Genomic DNA, 20,148 nt, shown 5'->3' with positions numbered 1-20,148 from the left:
CCCCTGTTTGGGTAAGTCATTTTCCATTATTTACATTACTATGACAGGGTACATACTATTTATGGAGCCAATTAGCATACTGTGATGACTTTTTCTTTCTTTTGATGCCCTGGAGTTGGTGGTTGCCTCTTATTTCCATCCTTAGCTCTTTATCTTTTGATCTTGCTTATGGTATGTTTGTGTTTTACCATTTTTTATTTTTGTTTACTCGAATGTATCGATTTTTTTTCTGTAATGGTTTCTGCATTTTAAGTTTTTGAAAAAGCTAACCCCAATCCACTCTCCTGTTTTCCTGTGATACTTTCATATTTTCACTCTTTAATAGTCACTGTATAGAAAAATGTAGAAAAATGTACAGAACTCCCATATACTCTGCACCTAGTTCCCCCTGTTATTTAACATCTCACACTGTTGTTATTAGGTGCCAATGAGTCATTTCCAACTCAAAGCAACTCTGTGTGCAACGGGATGACACACTGCCTTTTCTTGCACCATCTTGCACACTCACTGCTATGTGTGAGCACATTGTTGCAGCCACTGTGTTGATCCATCTTGTTGAGGGTGTTCTTTTTCGCTTTACCAAGCATATGTCCTTCTCCAAGGACTGATCCCTTCTGATAACATCCAAAGTAAGTGAGGTGAAGTCTCATCATCCTTGCTTTTAAGGCACGTTCTGGCTGTATTTCTTCAAAGACAGACTTGTTTGTTCTTCTGGCAGTCCCGGTTGTTGTTGTTAGGTGCCACTGAGTTGTCTCTGACTCATAGTGACCCTATGCACAGCAGAACAAAACACCACCCGGTCCCGCGCCAGCTCCGCGATCCCTGCTATACTTGAGCCCATCACCACAGGCACTGTATCAGTCTATCTTGTTGAGGGCCTTCCCCTCTTTTGTCAATGCTTCACCTTACCAAGCATGACATCCTCCTCCAGGAATGGTCCCTGCTAACAACATGACCAAAGTAGGTGAGACAATGTCTGGCCATTCTCGCTTCCAAGGAGCATTCTGGCTGCACTTCCTCCAGGACAGATCTGTTAGTTCTTGTAGCAGCCCATGGTACTCTCAGCATTCTTCGCCAGCACCACAACTCAAAAGCATCAATTCTTCTCCGGTCTTCCTTATTCATTGTCCAGCTCTCACATGCATACGAGGCGATTGAAAATATCATGGCTTGTGTCAGGTGCACCTTAGTTCTCAAGGAGCCATGTTTGCTGCTCAGCACTTGAAACAGGTCCTTTGCAGCCAACTTGCCCAGTGCTATACATCGTCTGATGTCCTGACTGCTGCTTCCATTGGCACCGATTATAGAACCAAGCAATGTGAAGTCTTTCACAACTTCAATCTTCTCTCCATTTATTGTGATGCTGCTTATAGGTCCAGTTGTGAGGATTTTTGTTTTCTTTATATTGAGATGTCATCCATACTGCAAACTGTATTCTTCAGTCTTCATCAGTAAATACTTCAGATTATCCTCGCAAGCAAAGTCGTGTCATCAGCGTATCACAGGTTGTTAATGATTCTTCCTCCAATCTTGAGGCCACGTTCTTCTTCATATACTCCCAGCTCTCAGATTATTTGCTCAGCATACAGATTGAATAAGTATGGTGAAAGGATACAACCCTGACACACTCCCTTCTTGATTTTAAATCATGCAGTGTCCCCTTGTTCTGTTCAAACAACAGCCTCCCGGTCTATGTACAGGTTCCTCATGAGTACAATTATGTGTTCTGTAATTCCCATTCTTCTCAATGTTATCCACATTTTTTTATGATCCACACTATCAAATGCTTTTTGCATAGTCAATAGAACACAAGTAAACATCTTTCTTGTATTCTTTGCTTTGAGCTAAGATCCTTCTGACATCAGCAATAACATCCCTCATTCCACGTCCTCTTCTGAATCCAGCTTGCATTTCTGGAACTTATCTGTCAATATACTTCTGCAACTGTTTTTGAATTACCTTCAGTAAGATTTTACTTGCACGTGATATTAATGATATTGTTTGATAATTTCCACATTCTGTGGGATCACCTTTCTTTGAAATGGGTACAAATATCTCTTCCAATCAGTTGGCCAGGTAGCTCTCTTCCAAATCTCTTGGCATAGCTGAGTGAGTGGAGTGCCTCCAGCAGGGCATCAATTTGTTGAAACATCTCAATGGGTATTCTGTCAATTCCTGGAGCCTTGTTCTTCACCAATTCCTTCAGTGCAGCTTCAACTTCTTCCTTCAATACCATTGGTTCTTTATGATATGCCACTTCCTGAAATGGATGAAGATCGATCAGTTCTTTTTGGTACAGTGACTCTGTGTATTCCTGCCATCTTCTCTTGATGTTTCCTACATCATTCAGTATTTTGCCCACAGAATCTTTCAATATTGCAACTCGAGGCTTAATTTTTTCCCTCAGTTCTTTCAGTTTGAGAAATGCCAAGCGTGTTCTTCCTTTTTGGTTTTCTAACTCCAGGTCTTTGCACATTTCATTATAGTAATTGACTTTGTCTACTCGAGCTGCTCTTTGAAATCTTCTGTTCAGCTCTTTTATCTTGTCATTTCTTCCATTTGCTTTAGCTACTCCCTAGGGTAGGTGGGTGCATGTCCCTGGGGTAGGCGTTTCTACTGTTTAGCTGAGAGCTAATCCACATAAGTGAGTCCAGTTCCAGCCCTGAAGGATAACCATAGTTTCAGGGGTTCTACCAGTCTCTCTCTGACCAGTAATTCTAGTCTTTTTTTTGCATTTTGTTCCACATTTTTCCTCCCACTCTATCCAGGATCTCCAATTTTGATCCCTTTCCAAGTGGTTGGCATTGGTAGCCAGGCACCATCTAGTTCTTCTGCTCTCAGGGTCAGGAAGGTTGAGGTCCCTGTGATCCATCATACCCTTGGACTAATATTTTCCACATGACTTTAGTTTTCTTCACTCTTCTTTGCTTCAGTCAAGGGGATACCAGTAGTTGCATCTTAGATGGCCACTTGAAAGCTTTTAAGACCCCAATCGCTACTCACCAAAGTAGGATGTAGAACAAGATGTGTTGTGCCAATTGAGCTTGATGTCCCCTGAGTGGATCACTTTTCTTTGAAAAGAGCACAGATATAGATCTCTTCTAGTTGATCTGCCAGGTAGCTGTTTTGGCATAGACGAGTAAGCGCTTCCAGTGTTGCATCTGTTTGTTGAAACATCTCATTTGGTATTCTGTCAATTCCTGGAGCCTTGGACTTCTTCCTTCAATATCATCAGTTCTTGATCATATGCTACCTCCTGAAATGGTTGAATGTTCACTAATTCATTCAACAGTACAATGACTCTGTATTCCTTCCATCTTCTTTTGATGCTTCCTGCGTCCTTCAATATTTTGTCCTTAGAATCCTTCAGTATTGCAGTATTCTTCAGTTCTTTCAACTTGAGAAATGCCAAGCATGTTCTTCTCTTTTGGTTTTCTAATTCCAGGTCTTTGCACATTGCATTATAATACTTTGCTTTTGTCTTCTCAAACTGCCCTTTGAAATCTTCTGCTAAGCTCTTTTATGTCATCATTTCTGCCATTTGCTTTAGCTACTCTGTGTTCAACATCTTACATTAGTATGACACATTTGTCATAATTAGTGAATCAATATTGATACCTTACTATTAACTAAAATTTATCATTTTGTAAAATGCCCTTCGTTTTTACCCAATGTCTTTCTCTGTTCCAAGGTCCCATCCAGGATACCGTATAACATTTAGTCATCATGTTCCTTAGGCTCCTCTTATGGCAGTTTCTCAGACCTTCCTTGTACTCTGATGGCCTTGACAGTTTTGAGGAGCACTGGTCAAATATTTTGTAAGATACCCCACTACTGGAATTTGTCTGATGTTTCTCATGGTGAGACTGAAATTTTGGATTATTGGGAGGAAGATCACAGAATTTAAGTGCCACTTTAATTGTATCATATCAAGTGTACATATTGTCAGCATGATTTATGACAGTTGATGTTGGCCTTGATCACCTGGCATGAAATGGTTTTTGTCAGGTTTCTCTACTATACAGTAACTCATCACCCCCTCACGCACACACACACATACACACTGTCCCATATAGACTGTTTGGCAGGTAGTCACTGTGCAGCCCACACCTAAGGAGTGGTAGCTATGTGGAGTGTTTACACAAATTATTTGAAAATCTTCTTGGGGGATTTCTCCCTCCTCTATTTATTAATTTATTTTGTCATTTATATCAGTAGAAACTCGTGGATATTTATTTTACACTTTGGGTTATAATTCATTACTGCTTTATTTTGTTGCTCAAATCGCTCTCGCTTTGGCCATTGGGAGTCCTTCCATTTGTCACCTGCATTCCTTTGATATTCTCCCATCAATGTACTTTGTTTTGTTTTTCCCAGTCCTTCCTTCCTTTGTGGTACTGCAAGATGCTCCAGGCTCCCTTGTATATATGTCTTGCCACAGTCCTCAAATTAGCCATTTGTCCAAGGAGTTGTGGTTTCTTTTTTTTTTGGGGGGGGGGAGTGGTGGTGCTGCTGAATAGTATTAGAAACCAAAGGAGTCCCCAGGTGTTTTAAACAGTTAAATGCTCTATTACTCGACAGAAGGTTGATGGTTGGAACCCACCTAGAGATGCCTCAGAAAACAGACCTGGCAATCTGCTTCCAAAAGGTCACAGCCTTGCAAACCCCAAAGAGCAGTTCTCTGCACACATGGAGTCACCATGAGTCAGAGTCAACTTGGCGGCAACTAACAAGAACAAAATGGAAGCCAAGATCTGGGTGCTAGACGTGCTCATTGCTACTGGAGTGTATTTTCTTTTAAGTCCTCTCAGCTAACAGAGTAAAAAATATACATGTTCTCGTACTTTACATTTAATCTTTGATCCATTTGGAGGTTATCCTGTGTATACTCTGAGCTATGGATCCTATTTACCCTTTTGTCTCAATATCATTTATTTATTTTTCCTCTCTCTCTTTTTTTTTAAACTATTTTTGTTCTTTGGATAAAAGTTTACAGAATAAGTAAGTTTTCCATTCAACAGTTGATGAACATTTTGTTTCATGTCATTGACTGCATTCCCCTCCTGTAACATCACTACTCCCACTTCCTCCTTGTGTTTCTTGTTTCCATTCCTTCTTCTCTCCTAACCCTTCCTAACTCCGAACTTGGTCCTTGGGCAAACGCTGCCCTTTTGATCTCGTATGGTTGATTGTTCTAAGGAGTATGTACCTACCTAGTGTTACTGTTCACCTTGTAGACCTGTCTATTGTTTGGCTGAAAATTGAGTCACAAGAGTGGGTTTAGTTCCAGGCCTGAGGGGTAGTTAAGGGCCATCATCTTGGGGGTTCCACCAGTCTCTATCCAATTAGTGAGCCTGGTCTTTTTTATGATTTTGAGTTTTGTTCCACATTTTTCTCCCACTCTATCCACGACCTTCTAATGTGATCCCTCTCAGAGCAGTTGGTAGTGATAGCTGGGCACCATCTAGTTCTTCTGGTCTTAGAGTCATGGAGTCTGAGGTTCGCATGGCCCATTAGTCATTTGGACTAATTGTTTCTGTGCATCTTTGATTTTCTTCACTCTTCTTTGCTCCAGATGGGGAGAGAGTAATTTAGTTGCACCTTAGATGGCCACCCACAAAACTTTAATGACCCCAGTCATTACTCACCAAAGTAGGATGTAGAATATTTTCTTTGTAAACTGTGTTGTGTCAATTGACCTTGATGTCTCCCAAGACTGTAGTCCTGAGTCCTTAAGCCCAGCAACTCATTCCTTCAGGGTTTTTGGTTATGGCTAAGAAGTTTTCATAACTTTGCCCCCTGAATGCTCTACTATCTTCATGTTTTTATTTGCAGTATATGTAAATACATGTGTAGAAATATCCTTTGTGAAACCTGTGTGTATATTTGTGGGTATAGTCCTAGTCTCCTTCCCACCCTGTTGGCTTCCATGCCTATCTATGTATCCACTCTTTGCTTATTGTTATTCCTGTTGTTGTAGGATGTGTGTGTGTTAGTATTTACCTCCACTGCCTGTAACTCTTGTACTCCTCCCAGCGTCTTCCTTTCCTTGATCATTTTGTGCTGACCTCCCTCTTATTGTACATTGCTTCCCCTTCACTCAAGGTAATATGTGTCCACCCTCCAGTTGGTGGTTTACCTTCCTCCTCCCCCGACCCCTGGTAACCATCAAAGAATACTTCTTTTTGTGTGAAAACCCTTTACTGACTTTTTACCATGGCGCTCTCATACAATATTTGTCCTTTTGTGATGGACCAATCCATGTTATGAGATGTTTCACAGATTCATTGTTGTTCTTTAACATTCATAGTATTCCGTTGTGTGTATGAACTGTAATTTGTTTATCCATTCATCTCTTGAGGGGCATTTAGGTTGTTTCCATCTGTTTGCTATTGTGAATATGCTGTGATGAACGTGGAGATATATACAGGTACAGATACACATATACAGATATAGATACAGATACAGATATAGATATAAATATACATATGTCACAGCTCTTATTTCTCCAGGATATATACCTAATAGTAGGATTGCTGGAGCATATGGTATTTCTATTTCCAACTTTTTAAGAAAGCACCATACCTTTTTCCACAGTGGTTACACCATTTTACAGTTTCACCAGCAGCAGTGTATGAGGGTTCCAGTCTCTCCACACCCTTGCCAGCATTTGTTGTTTTCTGTTTTTTGAACTTTACTATTAATGCTGGAATTAGATGATATCTCATTGTTGTTTTGATTTGCATCTCTTTAATGGCTAATGATCGTGAGTATTTCTTCATGTATTTGTTGGCCTCCTGAACGTCTTCTTTGATGAAGTATCTATCCATGTTCTCTGCCCATATTTCAATTGGATTATTTGTCTTCTTGTTATTGAGGTTGAAGTTTTCTATAAATTTTAGAGATTAGCTCCTTGTCTGATATGTTGTAGCCATTTTCCCCCAGTCTGTGATATCAGTTTTACCCTTTTGGTCCACATAAGTAAGTATCTAACTTTTAGGTTGTCCCAGTCATTTGTCTTGCCTTCTGGTGTTTGTGTATTTTTAGTCATGTTTGATAGTGTATTTATGCCATGTGTTAGTGTTTGTCCCTGTTTTTTCTTTGACAATCTTCATAGTTTTAGGTTTTACATTTAGGTCTTCGATCTGTCTTGAGTTTGGATTTTGTATATGGTGTGAGGTGTGGGTCCTGTTTCATTTTTCTGCAAATGGATATCCAGTTTTGCCAACACCATTTGTTAAACTATCTCATCCTCGTTTAATGAATTTTGGCCCTTTGTCAAAGATCAGCTGTCCATAGGTGGATGGATTTACTTCTGAATTCTCAGTCCTGTTCCATTGGTTTATGTGTCTGTCCATTGTGTTGATGTAGAAATACCTGTACCATTAACAGGCTGTTTTTACTACTGTGGCTGTCCAGTAAGTTTGGGATCAGGAAGTATGAGGCCTCCTGCTTTGTTCTTCTTTTAGCAGTGCTTTGCTTATCTGGAGTCTCCTTCTTTTCCATATAAAGTTGGTGATTAGTTTTTCTATCTCTTTAAAGAAAGATGAGGGAATCTGTATTGGGGTTGCATTATATTTGCATATCGCTTTGTGTAGTAGTTACATTTTCACAATGTAATGTCTTCCTATCTGTGAGCATGATATAGTCTCTCATTTATATAGGTCTCTTGGTTTCTTGTAGTGGTGTTTTGTAATTTTCTTTGTATAGGTGTTTTGTGTCTCTGGTTAGATTTATTCCTAAGCACTTCATCTTTTGGGTGGTTATTGTAAATCGTATTGTTTTCCTGATTTCCTTTTCATCTTTTGGGTGGTTATTGTAAATCGTATTATTTTCCTGATTTCCTTTTCAGAGTTCTCTTCATTAGTGTAAAGGAATCAGACTGATTTTTGTATGTTGATATTGTATCCTGCCACTTTGCTGACTCTTTCAATTAGTTCCAGTAATTTTCTTGCTAAGGCTTTGGGATTTTCTGTATATAGAATCATAATATCTGCAAATAGAGATAATTCTACTTCTTTGCCAATTTGGATGCCTTTTATTTCCCTTTCTTGCCATATTGCTCTGGCTAGGGCTTCCAGTACAACATTGAATAGGATGGTAATAAAGGGCGTCCTTGTCTGGTGCCCATTCGTAAGGAGGATGCTTTCAGTCTCTCTACGTTGAAACTAACGGTAGCTGTTGGTTTTGTATGTATGCCCCTTAATTATATTGAGGAATTCCCCTTCTGTTCCTATTTTGTACAGTGTTGTGTCAGGAATGGGTGTTGGATTTTGTCAAATGCTTCTGTGCATTGATTGATCTGATTAGGTGGTGGATCACGTTGATTTTTTTCCTAATATTGACTCATCCTTGCATACCTGGTATGAATCCCACTTTGTCATGATGTGGTTTTTTTTTTTTTTTTGATATGTTGTTGGATTCTATTGGCTAGAAATTTGTTGAGAATTTTTACGTCTCTGTTCATGACAGATACTGGTCTATAATTTTCTTTATTAGTGGTGTTTTTGCTTGCCTTTGGTATCAGAGTTATGCTCACTTCATAAAACCAATTCAAAAGTGTTCTCTCCTTTTCTATATTCTGGAATAGTTTGAGTAGAATTGGTGTCTGTTCTTCTCTGAATATTTGGTAGAATTCACCAGTGAAGCCATCTGGGCCAGGACTTTGTTTTGTTGGGATTTTTTATTTTTAATTTTTTTTATGACCTGTTAATTTTTTCTTTTGTTATGAGTCTGTTCAGAATTTCTACCTCAGTCTGTGTTAGTTTAGGTAGGTAGTGTATTTCTAGCAATCTGTCCATTTCTTCTCAGCTTTCAGATTTGTTGGAGTACAGTTCTTACAGTATCCTGTTACTATTCTTTTTATTTCAGTTGGTTCTGCTGTAGCATTGCCCATTTCATTTCTTATTCGTGTTATTTGCATCTTCTTCTTCTTTTCCTTTGAGAGATTTGCCAGTGGTTTGTCAATTTAGTAATCTTTCCAAAGAACCAATTTCTAGTCCTGTTGAGCCTTTCTGTTGTTTTTCTGTTTCATTTACTTCTGCTCAAATCTTTATATTTCCTCTCTTCTGGTGATTGTAGGTATATTTTGCTCCCATTTTTCTAATTGTTGGAGGTGTCAGGTTAAGGTATTGATTTTGGGTCTTCTCTTTTGATGTGTACGTTTATTCCTATAAATTGCTCTCTGGGCGCTGCTTTTGCTGTGTCCCAAAGATTTTGGTATGTTGTGTTTTCATTCTCATTTGAGGCAAGGAATTTATTTATTTTTTCTTCTGTTACCCAGTAGATGCTTTGCAGTATTTCAATATTTTTAAATCTATTGAGGCTTGCTTTGTCTTCTACCATATGCTTTATTCTGAAGAATGTTCCATATGTGCTGGAAAAAATGTATATTGTGTTGTTGAGTGGAGTATTCTGTACGTGTCTATGAGGTCAAGTTGATTGTGTTGTTTAGTTCTTCCGTATCTGTTGTGTTTCTTTCTAGTTATTCTATCCTTCATTGAAAGTGGTTATTAAAGTCTCCTACTATTCTTGTGGAGTTGTCTATTTCTTTTTTAAATTCTGTTACAGTTTAATTTATGTACTTTGGGACTCTTTCATTGGGTGCATAGATATTTATTATAGTTATGTTCTCTTGTTCAAATAACCCTTTAATCATTATGTAATGCCCTCTCACAAATTGGTTTTCCATTCAACAATTCATACACGTTTTATTTTGTGACATTGATTGCAATCCCCACAATGCAACAGCACTCTTCCCACTTTCTGCCCGGGTTTACCATTTCCCTTCATCCTTCTTTCCCATCCCTTCCTGCCTTCTAAGCTTTATCCCTGGGCAGACACTGCCCTCCTGAGCTCGTACTGTTCAAAGGAGTGCATACCTCCCTTGTGTTATTGTTCACCGTATAGGCCTGTCTATCATTTGGCTGAAAGTTGAGCTGTGAGGGTGAGTTCGCTTCCAGGCTTGAAAGGTATCGAAGGGCCGTAGTCTTGGGGATTCCACCAGTCTGTATAAGACAGCCTGTTCTTTTTGATGATTTTGAGTTTTGTTTCATATTTTTCTCCCACTCTGTCCAGGACCTCCTTTTGTGATCCCTTTCAGAGTGGCCAGCAGTGGCAGCCAGGCACCATTTAGTTCTTCTGGTCTCGGGGTTGTGGAGCATGAGGTTCACATGGTCCATTAGTCCTTCGCACTAATCAACATCGTTTATTAAATAATCTATTTTTTTCCCAAGGATTTAAGATGCCACCTTTATAATTTACTATTTCCACAGTAGTGTAGTGCCTAAGGCACTTGACTGCTAACCAGAAGGCTGGTGGTTCAAACCCACCAGCCACTCTTCGGAAGGAAGGTTGGGCAATCTACTTCCGTAGTGATAACGCCTCGGAAACCCAAAGAGGGGGTCACTATGAGTTGGGTCCGACTCGACGGCACATAACAACAACAACAACATATTTCCACGTATAACAGAATATACTTTCTATTCAATTCATTGGTCTCCATGACTATTTGTGTACTAGTACCACATTGTCTTAAGTATTAAGACTTTCTGTGTTTTAATAGGAGTTCTGGTGGCATAGTGCCTAAGGCATTTGACTGCTAACCAGAAGGCTGGCAGTTCAAATCCACCAGCCACTCCTCAGAAGGAAGACTGGGCAATCTACTTCTGTAGAGATAACACCTTGGAAACCCACGGAGGGGTTGCTGTGAGTCAGAATCAACCTGACAACAATGAGCTTTAATGTCTAGTAGGAATGACTTCCCCTTGTTGGCCTTCATTTAAAAAGTTTTCATAAACGTATAATGGAATATTTTTCAGTTAAGAAAAGGAATGAAGTTCTGATACATGGTATAATATGGATGAATCCTGAAAACAATGTGCTAGGTGGAATAAGATAGACACAAAAGAACAAATATTGTAAATTCCACTTACATGAAATATCTTGAATAGGAAAATTTGTAGGGACATAAGGAAGATTAGAGGTTACCACTACTAGGGGCAAGGGAGAGTGGGGAGTTATTGCTTAATTGGCACAGAGTGTCTGTTTGGGGTGATGAAAAAGTTTTGGAAACAGTGGTGATAGTTGGCCAACATAGTGAATGTTTTAATGTCACTGAATTGGGTACTTAAAATGGTTGAAATGGCAAATTTTATGTTATATATTATTTTAACCACAATTTAAAAAATGTTTTCCTGGTTTGAAAAAACGGTTACTTTGAAAAGAAAAATTGTTTCTTTAATGGTTAAAAAGGTTTACATCCCCTACTTGGTGGGGGAAAGATACAGCAGAGGTGCCCTTGAGCTGACCCCATAAACATGATGCTTTAATTCAGGCCTTGCTGTTTACCGAGGAACTCTGATGGTTTAACGGTTAAAGCATTTGGCTGCTAACCAGAAGGCTGGCAGTTCAAACCCACCAGGCACTCCATGGGAGAAAGATGAGGAAATCTACTTCCGTAAAGATACACAGCCCCGGAAACCCTATGGGGCAGTTCTACTCTGTTCTGTAGGGTCACTGTGAGTTGGAATTGATGTGATGGCAGTGGGTCTGGTTGGGTGTTTTCTGTTCACCAGACAAATGGGCATAGACAGTGAGCCAGAAGCATCCTGACCCTGAGGTTAGAATCTGGGGGCTCTAGCCATCCGTAGCCCAGTTTTTCCCACCCCTCGAAAAGACAGTATCAAGCTTTCAAGAGCATTTCTAAATTTGAGAGGGAGAGTGTTCTTGGAAACCTCTTTCTCGAGAGGACAAAGAAGGGGTGGTGATCAGATACATTGCTGGGCATCCTCGGGTGCTCTAGAAACTCACTGCAGTTTCTGATACTCAGAGACAAGGAGCATTTCCGCGGTTCTGCCCAGGCAGCCCGGGTTCACGGAGGTCTGCTCCTCTTCTTCCTCCTGCTGTGTATGTGAGGAGCGGAGAACAAGCAACATCCTGTGGCTGTCTGGGGAGCCGTTGCCTGATGGGAGGCATAGATAGCCCATTCCAAACCCCTCATTGTCCCTGGCAAATCCTAAAGGTTTAGTCCCATTCCACGTGCAGCTGCCAACCCTCACCCGCCCCCCCCCGACATACACACACAAATGAAGGTAGCCTTTCAACTTCATTATCTAGGGGGAAAAAAAAAAAAAACGCATGCAGTGCCCATAATTTACTGGTGCAGACAGGAGCACTGCCTGAGGCCTCGAAGAGAAGTCCTGAGTGCAGGGCTGGCCGGGGTGCTTTGTCTGTCGAGGGGAAAGCCAGAGCAGGGTCAGGAGCCACTACCTGGTCCTCCATAAATGAGGGAGGAGACAGCAGCCTGATCTCCGGTCTCCTCAGAGCTCGGGCTGTAAACCGCCCCTGCAAAGCACCCTGGGTAGCCGCCCTCCCAGCTCTGTCTCTGAGGACAAGAGAAATCCAACAGGAAGGGAGGCGTCTTTCCCGGCCTGGGCCAGGAAGAAGAAGCTCTAAACACCCAGATGGTCCCTGAACCAACAGCTGACCTCGTGACCCTGACTCTGGACCCAGTCTGAGACCCAGAGGGGGGACTTTGTCTTACGGCCTAGTCCTGGGGTTTTTCTTTTCTTTTTTTTTTTTCTTTTTGCTGCTGAACTCCTGACTCCAGTTTTGTTTTAATTAATTTATTTTTTTCTGACTCCAGTTTTCTAAAGGCTTCTTTCATGCAGAGCGAGGGGGATCTTTCGGACAGGGCCCTTACTCTAGTTCTCACTGTTCATTTTGTTTTTTTCAGGGCAAGGCCCCATGGCTCTGTGGAGCCCTCCCCTAAAAGCACTGAGACAGAGGCTGTCGGGCCAGCGCTGGTCACCTAGTGCTTGGGCTTTTATGTAGATTCTTGACCCACCCAGCCTGTTGCTGGCCTATCAGGGTCCTTCTCACTGGGCGAGGCCTCAGCTGCAGGCTTCCCCATCCTGCTGGCCTTGTTCAGCTATGGGAGGTCCTTGCAGCCCTTGTGAGGGGCAGAACTGAACCCCCACTCCAGCCAGGAGCGGTTCCAGGAGGCCTGACTCCACTCGGGTGGGTGGGTCGGGCTTTGTAACCAGACCTGAAGGATGCAGGAGGGTTTCAGACGCTTCATTCAGCAGCTGATGTCTGAAGATCAATTAGAAGTAATGGCTTTGGGTGGACATGAAGAAGCTTGGCCAAGCTTTTTCCTGCTTGTGACTGTGTTTACCTCATTAGCGGGCTTGTGAGTGTGTGTGTGTGTGTGTGTGTGTGTGTGGGAGGGCACAGTACTGCACTATGAATTTGCATTGATGGCTTTGTTTTGCTCAGGATGACTGGGTGTGGCCCCCTCCCACCCCCTGCGGACCGGCACTGCCCCTACCCGACTCAAACCCAGGAGGCAGAGGCCAGCAGCTTCTGCAGATCCTTGTCCTCTCTGCAACCCTGCATTTGTTTAAAGAAATTTCCTCATTCGTTCATTCAAAAATCATTTATGAAGTTCCTACTATGTGCTGGATGCTGTTCTGAGCACCAGGACCCAACAGTGACTAAACAGACAAGGCGTCCACCCTCCAGGAGCTCACAGGTGTGGGGAGACAATAAACAAGTCGAGAAGTGTGAGGCTGGGAATCAGGATAGCAGAAGAGGACAGACAGCCCCTCTGGGCGAGAAGGTCTCTCTGAAGACATGGCATCTGAGTTGAGACCTGAATGATGAAAAGGGACCCACCAGCCCTGTGGAGATGACAAGGAAGGTGGAGGAGACAGTTAGTGCCAAGGCCCTGTGGTAGGAGCAACAAAAGGGCCAGTGGGGAGGGAGTGAGGCTGGGGCTAAGCCCGGGCAGTCTGTGGAGGACCAGGACTTGTGTGCCGCGTGGCGTCTCTGTGGTGCCTTCCTCTGCACAGAGCAGTGGTTTAACTGGGAGTGACAGCCAGTGGAGATGAGCACCGGGGAGGGAGCCTAGCGACTTTGGTTCTAGGTGCGGCTGTACCCCCCCACCAGCCGTCCAACTTTCACTTCTCCAGGCTACAACTTCCCTGTTATTAGAGCGGCAGGTTTGGGCCAGACTTCAGCAATTTTCAGAGTTTGGTTTCTGACAGAGGAAACTTTTCCTTCAAGGGCAGCTCCTTTGGGGAGGAAGTGCAGTGTGTCAGGGTTCAGCAGCTGAGGGACGTGTTGCTGGCTCTGCCCTCCCCACCCCCAGAGGACCCTCTGCCACCTGAGCTTTGGGCTGAGGTGCTAAAGACAGTGTGGGGGGCGTGGCACTCAGCCCAGTGTGAACACAGGCAACCTAGCCTGGAATTGACCACCCCTCTTCTCTCCTGCAGTTTCCTCCCTGATAGAAATGAGTAACAGATTCTATGCTTTGCCAGCCCCTGTGGCTGTTTGCAGGCTGAATGTGATGTCTGGAATGGCTCTGAGCCCCTCCAGGAAAACCAGGCTAGAAACAGAAGGTGCTCTCTAACGGGGGCACTTTTGTAGCTCCGGAAGTGCCCAGGCACACCTGTGCAGTAGCCTGGACAGTCTTCCCCCTGAAGAGTCCACAGACCAGAAGCTAAATGCTCATCTGCCCCTCCCCAAGCGCCACAGTATGCACAGCGGGCGCCTGGACACGGCCCCCTGCCCCGTGCCTCTTGAGGGAGTCAACACCTTGAGAAGAGGACATATGGGAGTGCAGTTCCTTGTTGTCTGGTCCGTCTGCAGGCAGGAGTCCTATGGCTCAGTCAGGAGTAAGCATTATAGGCAGGACTGTAAGTGTGCTCACACACACACACACAAACCCAGCTGACTGTGTAGCAGAACAGAAGGATTATTTTACGCCTGAAACAACAAGAATGTAGGAGCCATTCTTAGTGCTAATGTCTCGTGTTGATGTCTGGTGTATCTATGATGTCCGTGAACTTTTCCTCATGGCTGCAAGTTGGCTGCTGTTGCTCCACCCCTCTCCCACACGTTCAAGGCAAGAAGAAGGTGGCAGCAGGTGGTGCTTGCCCAGGCTGTTGTTGTTATGTGCCGTCGAGTTGGCCCCAACTCATAGCGACCCCCTCCTTGAGTTTCCGAGGCAGTCTCTCTACGGAAGTAGATTGCCCAACCTTCCTTCCGAGGAGTGGCTGGTGGGTTTGAACCACCAGCCTTCTGGTTAGCAGTCAAGTGCCTTAGGCGCTACACCACCAGAGCTCCTGGTAGCCTACGCTAGTAAAGCAAAAGCTTCCCCAGAGCGTTGCCAGCAGACTTTTGTCGACATCTCATTGGCCAGGACAGGGTCACATGGCACCCCAAGCTGCAAGGAAGGCTGGGAAAGAAAGAATTTTGTGTTTCCACCCTCTGTAGTTCAGAAATTCAAGGGAGAAATGTTGAGTCTGGAAATCAGATAAGCTGGTTCACAGTATCTTCCACAGCCTGGGTGCCATCATCTGAGTTCAGCAGTGCCCTTGGGCGTTAGATGCCAAAGGCTTGGGCAGGGGGAAATAATAGCATGGAAAGGAAACAGAGGGAAAGTGGGTTGGAAGAAGAGAGGCAAGGAGGAGAGCAGGAACTGGCATTTGTTGAGGGCTTCTGTGTGCCAGCTAACCTCACAGACATGGAATGTAATTCCTCATAACTTAAGGAAGCGCAGAGCCCACAGTGTACAATCTCACTGATTGTGAAGGAGAGGCCCGGGCCTCCCTGAGCAATGCTGCTGTTTCCCAGGGGAAGAGAAGAGATGAAGGAAGTGATAGTCAAGGTGGGGACAGGCTGAGGCCACCAGCAGCCACCAGCCTCCCATGGGCAGCCCTGATCTGTTTATTTTTCCACTGTAGTCCCTATACGTGGGTCGATCCCTGGCACATAGTTGGGGCTCACTAAATGTTGACTGGTGACTGACTGTATTATCAGTTACTTATTCATGTAGGTGTCACTATCATTAACCATGACTAAGGTTGGGCAATTGCTTTACGCTGGACACCAGTCCCTCCTTCCTTATTTAAGTCTCTTTTTAACCTTATGGCAGCCTTCAGAAACAAGTCCTTATTGTTTCTCCCATCTTAGAGATGTGAAAACTAAGGCTTGGAAAGGTTACATAGCCTGCCTCCCTCCTCTGCCCCATCCCCCTTTGATACTGACCTTCGGACACAGGAGTCCAGCTTCCAGAAAGGTCTCCTTGCAGCCACTCTGGCCCCAGAACCTTTAGCCATTCCCCTCAACCCCACCTGCCAGGTGAGGGATTGAGGCTGAAATGGGTAATTTGTGGCCTGCCCCTTTCTCTTGCTAACCTGCCCCCAGGGGTAACGTAGTGCCCTGCCGCCTGCAAGGAAGCCCTCATTTGTTTAATCTCTCTCTTCTTTGCTGGACTCTAAGCTCTGTGTAGGCAGGTCTGTATCTGTGTTGTTCATTACCGTGTCCCCACCCTTATCACAATACCTGGCATGTGGTAGAGGCTCTATACATGTTTGTACAAAGAATGTGTGCCCGAAGGCACGTGTGATCAAAGGCACAGAGGGAATGACACGTAAGGGGGCCGGAGGGACAGAATGTGAGCGTGTCCGGAGCAGAGTTCACGTACAAGAGCAGAAACAGGCCGGCAGGGCTGCAGGAGGCCTCAAATGCCAGGCCACAGAGCTGTAATTTGACTCTGCTGGCGCCTGGGAGCCACTGAATGTTCTAGGGTAGTAGTGGAGTGACGTGACCAGAGATTAACTTATCAGCTTTTAAAGCAAGGCATTTCTGAAAAGGATAGGAATGAAATTGTAGTTTTTACCTTCTGTTGTGGCTGTTGGGAAAGCATATTTCAACAAGTCAAGCTCTTTCTGTTATGTTATGTACTGAGAAATTTAGCTAATTAGAACTTTATAAAAAATGAGGAAACCATATTGGACTCTTTCTCCTAGATTTCAGCAAAGATGTCCAACTGACTATGATTTTTGCAGCCATTTCTGCAAAAATTGGCTAATGCAAACAATAAATGGACACACTGGTAGAGGTGACGGGGCTGGAGGGAGGGAAGAATGGGAAGGTATTGCTTAACGGGTACAGGGTTTCTGTTTGGGGTGATGAAAAAGTTTTGGAAATAGGTAGTGGTGATGGTTACACAACATTGTGAATGTACTTAATGCCACTGAATTGAATGCTTAAAAAATGGTTTAAAATGGAACAATGTGGAACAAAACTCAAAATCATTAAAAAATAAATAAATAAAATAAAAGCCCAGGTTTGCTGGTCTGATAGAGCCTGGTGAGACCCCTGAGACTATGGCTCCTAGTTACTCTTCAGGCCTGGAACTGAACTCATTCCTGTGGCAGGAACAGGCATATGGGTTGAACATTTACATCAGGTAGATACACTCCTTGGAGTGATCAATTGGGGGAGAACAGAAGGGCAGTGTTTGCACAGGGAGGCAGCTGGTGGGGGGCAGAGTGCATGGGAGGGAAGAACACAGGGAAGAGGTAACTACAGGGAGGAAGTAGGAAGAGAGCTGTTACATTGTGGGGAGTTACAGTCAATGTCATGAAACAAAACGTGTATGAACTGCTGTATAGAAAATGAATTTGCTCTGTAAACTTTCACCCAAATCATAATAAAAAATTTTTGTTAATGATTACAATGTCCAATTGTACATTATATATATTTTTCAACAATTAGGAAAAAAAAAAAGCCTGAAGAATAAATGGATAAGCCAAGGGCAAGTATTTTGAATTCAGGCATGTATGACACCCTTGGTGCTTCTATACACATTCTTCCTTCTGCCAGAACACCCTCTCCGCTGTCCACTTGCGTCACGTTCTTTCTCACCTTCTTTGGTTCAGTGTAGATGTCACTTTTTCCAGGAAGCCCTCCCTCAGCCTCTCAGCAGAAACGTCCCTCCTTCCTCAATAACTGCACCCGCAGCGTACCTCTGCTGTGGCACTGGTTTAACTGTCTTGATTATGGTTGGGGCAGAAATCATTGGGGGTAAGGATGGGTACTAGTCCTACCAGATATTAAAACATATTTGTAAAGATACAATATTGGGACAAGAATAGACAGCTCAGTGGAACAGAATAGACTCCAAAAGTTAATGGGAAACTCATACATTACAAAATGGCATATCAAGTCAGTGGACAAAGACAAGTTATTTAGAAGATGGTATTGGCACAACTTGAATAACCACTTGGGAAAAAATAAGCTAGAGTCCTGCCTCACTACTTCTATGGAGATATATTACATATGGAATAAAGACTTAAATAAATGAAAGTATAAATGTTCTAGAAGTAAATATGGGTGAGTTATGTTTACAATCTTAGAAGGGGAAAATATCTTTATTTGAACCTGAAACCCTGAGGCCCTAAAGGAAAATAATAATAATAATTAGATGATATAAAAATTAAAAAGTTCCATATGGAAAAAGAACCCTATCATAAAAAGACAATAAAAGGACAGCCAACATACTTTCAAAATATATGGCAAAAGATGAATTTCCAAAGTGTTCCTACCATAAATAAAGATCCAAATAGAGAAATGGACAAAGGATATGAACAGGTTGTTCTAAAAAAAAAAAAAAGGAAGAAATCCAAGTGTCCAATAAACCACATGATACACATAAATCGTATGGATCACACCTCAACATCAAGAAAACAAAAATCCTCCCAACGGAACTAATAAGCAACATCACAATAAATGGAGAAAAGATTGACATCAGGGATTTAATTTCACTTGGATCCACAATCAAAACCCATGGAAGCAGCAGTCAAGAGATCAGACATCATATCACATTGGGCAGATCTGCTGCAAAAGGTCTCTTTAAAGTGATAAAGAGCAAAGACGTCACTTTGAAGACTAAGGTGCACCTAACCCAAGCCATGGTATTTTCAGTCGCCTCATATGCATGTGAAAGCTGGACAATGAATGAGGAGGACCAGAGAAGAGTTGATGCCTTTGAATTATTCGTCTGTTGGTGAAGAACACTGAAAATACCATGGACTGCCAGAAAAATGAACAAATCTGTCCTGGAAGAAGTGCAACTGAAATGTTCCTTGAAAGCGAGAATTGCCAGACTTCATCTCGCCTACTTTAGTCCAATTGTCAGAAGGGATCATTCCCTGAAAAAGGATATCGTGCTTGGTAAAGAGGAGGGTCAGTGAAAAAGGGAAGCCCTCAACAAGATGGATTGACACAGTGGCTGCAGTGTTGGGCTCAAGTATAGCAAAGATTGTGAGGACAGTGCACGACCAGGCGGTGTGTCCTTCTGTTGAACATAGAGTCGCTATGAGTCGGCGTCGACTCAACACCACCTAACAACAACAACAACAACACATAAACATATGCTCACATTCCCAGATGCAGACAGACACTTTTTTTTAAAATCATCTCTTAAAGATTTTAAAAAGCTTGCTAATACTGAGCTCTGACAAGTGTGCAATGAAATGAGAACTGCCCAATCCTGCTGGTGGCAGAGCATCTGTAGAGAGGGAAATTTTGTGAGAATTAAGAATCTTGATGACGAGTTCCAGCAAGATGGCAGACTAGGCAGAAGGACTGCACAGATGCTCTTCAACAAAGATAAGGGAAACCAATTAACACAGACACAGAAGATAATCTTGGACCCCTGAGCCTTGAAGGGAAGGATACAAAAGTGGACTAAACCCCAACTAGCAGAAGAATTTGCGTGAAAATACCAAAAAAGGAGACACACGGAGCTGTGGTCTGGCAGCGGCCTGAGCAACCCTGACAGCACAGGCAACAGGGCTTGGAGATTCCCGAGTGGTGGTAGGACCTAAGAGTTAACCCAAAAATCGCCCTGCTAGCCAGGGACTGCACGGAAGACTGTGCACAGTGGCTGGGGAACAAACAGAGAAGGTGAAGAGAAAGGCGGGCTGAGCTGTGGACTTTTGCCGGTCCGGAGGGTGCCGCCATTTTGTAGGTTTAAAAAGCAGCCTATTTTGGCTATTTAAAGAGACAGTGCTCTCGCAGATTCCTGTGGTGGTAGGACTTAAGAATTAACCTAAAAATCACCCTGCTACCCAGGGACTGCGTGGAGGACTGTGCATGGTGGCTGGGGAACAAATGGAGAAGGTGAAGAGAAAGGTGGGCTGAGCTGTGGACTTTTGCCGGTCTGGAGGACACTGCCATTTTGTAGGTTTAAAAAGCGGCTTGACTATTTTGGATATTCAAAGAGACAGCACTCTCACAGATTTCTGGGGCTTAAGAACACGTTCTGCTTTCCAGCAACCCTAAGGACACTCG

General features: G+C 43.2%; 1 protein-coding gene across 1 annotated transcript in view; it reads left to right on the top strand.

The window, feature by feature from the left end:
* Positions 1 to 20,148, top strand: part of NOL4L (nucleolar protein 4 like) — a 155,510-nt gene that overhangs the window by 91,241 nt on the left and 44,121 nt on the right. The gene's annotated exons all lie outside the window — the stretch shown is intronic.

The sequence above is a fragment of the Orycteropus afer genome, unplaced genomic scaffold (genome assembly GCF_000298275.1).
Source record: "Orycteropus afer afer isolate SDZICR_OR568_19922 unplaced genomic scaffold, OryAfe1.0 scaffold00020, whole genome shotgun sequence".
Classification (NCBI taxonomy): Eukaryota; Metazoa; Chordata; class Mammalia; order Tubulidentata; family Orycteropodidae; genus Orycteropus; species Orycteropus afer.
The sequence above is the reverse complement of the archived record's forward strand: the minus strand, read 5'-3'. Positions and strand labels throughout refer to the sequence as shown.